The following is a 2500-nucleotide window of genomic DNA, read 5'->3' as shown; positions in this document are numbered from 1 at the left end:
GGCCAAAAACTGGCCAAAACAGCCCAAAAACGGGCCAAAACTGGCCATTTTTGGCTGCGCGAGCGAGCGGCGAGCGGCGAACAGCGAGCGAAGCGAGAGGCAGCACCGTCCCTGCTATACGAAAGCCCCATCCAGCCCTGTGCCACCCGGGGGGTTCCAGGGTGCTGAGATGGCTGACGTTTTGCTCCGCTCTCGACGGTCACCGCGCAATGCAAGAACAGGCCAAAAACTGGCCAAAACGGCCCAAAAACGGGCCAAAACTGGCCATTTTTGGCTGCGCGAGCGGCGAGCGGCGGACAGCGAGCGAAGCGAGAGGCAGCACCGTCCCTGCTATACGAAAGCCCCATCCAGCCCTGTGCCACCCGGGGGGTTCCAGGGTGCTGAGATGGCTGACGTTTTGCTCCGCTCTCGACGGTCACCGCGCAATGCAAGAACAGGCCAAAAACTGGCCAAAACGGCCCAAAAACGGGCCAAAACTGGCCATTTTTGGCTGCGCGAGCGAGCGGCGAGCGGCGGACAGCGAGCGAAGCGAGAGGCAGCACCGTCCCTGCTATACGAAAGCCCCATCCAGCCCTGTGCCACCCGGGGGGTTCCAGGGTGCTGAGATGGCTGACGTTTTGCTCCGCTCTCGACGGTCACCGCGCAATGCAAGAACAGGCCAAAAACTGGCCAAAACGGCCCAAAAACGGGCCAAAACTGGCCATTTTTGGCTGCACGAGCGAGCGGCGAGCGGCGGACAGCGAGCGAAGCGAGAGGCAGCACCGTCCCTGCTATACGAAAGCCCCATCCAGCCCTGTGCCACCCGGGGGGTTCCAGGGTGCTGAGATGGCTGACGTTTTGCTCCGCTCTCGACGGTCACCGCGCAATGCAAGAACAGGCCAAAAACTGGCCAAAACGGCCCAAAAACGGGCCAAAACTGGCCATTTTTGGCTGCACGAGCGAGCGGCGAGCGGCGGACAGCGAGCGAAGCGAGAGGCAGCACCGTCCCTGCTATACGAAAGCCCCATCCAGCCCTGTGCCACCCGGGGGGTTCCAGGGTGCTGAGATGGCTGACGTTTTGCTCCGCTCTCGACGGTCACCGCGCAATGCAAGAACAGGCCAAAAACTGGCCAAAACGGCCCAAAAACGGGCCAAAACTGGCCATTTTTGGCTGCACGAGCGAGCGGCGAGCGGCGGACAGCGAGCGAAGCGAGAGGCAGCACCGTCCCTGCTATACGAAAGCCCCATCCAGCCCTGTGCCACCCGGGGGGTTCCAGGGTGCTGAGATGGCTGACGTTTTGCTCCGCTCTCGACGGTCACCGCGCAATGCAAGAACAGGCCAAAAACTGGCCAAAACGGCCCAAAAACGGGCCAAAACTGGCCATTTTTGGCTGCACGAGCGAGCGGCGAGCGGCGGACAGCGAGCGAAGCGAGAGGCAGCACCGTCCCTGCTATACGAAAGCCCCATCCAGCCCTGTGCCACCCGGGGGGTTCCAGGGTGCTGAGATGGCTGACGTTTTGCTCCGCTCTCGACGGTCACCGCGCAATGCAAGAACAGGCCAAAAACTGGCCAAAACGGCCCAAAAACGGGCCAAAACTGGCCATTTTTGGCTGCGCGAGCGAGCGGCGAGCGGCGGACAGCGAGCGAAGCGAGAGGCAGCACCGTCCCTGCTATATACGAAAGCCCCATCCAGCCCTGTGCCACCCGGGGGGTTCCAGGGTGCTGAGATGGCTGACGTTTTGCTCCGCTCACGACGGTCACCGCACCACGCAAGAACGGACCATAAACAGGCCAAAACAGCCCAAAAACGGGCCAAAACTGGTCATTTTTGGCTGCGCGAGCGAGCGGCGAGCGGCGAACAGCGAGCGAAGCGTGAGGCAGCACCGTCCCTGCTATACGAAAGCCCCATCCAGCCCTGTGCCACCCGGGGGGTTCCAGGGTGCTGAGATGGCTGACGTTTTGCTCCGCTCACGACGGTCACCGCGCCATGCAAGAACGGACCAAAAACAGGCCAAAACAGCCCAAAAACGGGCCAAAACTGGGCCATTTTTGGCTGAGCGAGCGAGCGGTGAGCGGCGAACAGCGAGCGAAGCGAGAGGCAGCACCGTCCCTGCTATACGAAAGCCCCATCCAGCCCTGTGCCACCCGGGGGGTTCCAGGGTGCTGAGATGGCTGACGTTTTGCTCCGCTCACGACGGTCGCCGTGCCACGCAAGAACGGACCAAAAACAGGCCAAAACAGCCCAAAAACGGGCCAAAACTGGCCATTTTAGGTTGCGCGAGCGAGCGGCGAGCGGCGAACAGCGAGCGAAGCGTGAGGCAGCACCGTCCCTGCTATACGAAAGCCCCATCCAGCCCTGTGCCACCCGGGGGGTTCCAAGGTGCTGAGATGGCTGACGTTTTGCTCCGCTCACGACGGTCACCGCGCCACGCCAGAACAGACCAAAAACAGGCCAAAACAGCCCAAAAACGGGCCAAAACTGGCCATTTTTGGCTGCGCGAGCGAGCGGCGAGCGGCGAA

The sequence above is a fragment of the Musa acuminata genome, unplaced genomic scaffold (assembly GCF_036884655.1).
Source record: "Musa acuminata AAA Group cultivar baxijiao unplaced genomic scaffold, Cavendish_Baxijiao_AAA HiC_scaffold_447, whole genome shotgun sequence".
NCBI lineage: Eukaryota > Viridiplantae > Streptophyta > Magnoliopsida > Zingiberales > Musaceae > Musa > Musa acuminata.
Note: the sequence above shows the minus strand (reverse complement) of the source record.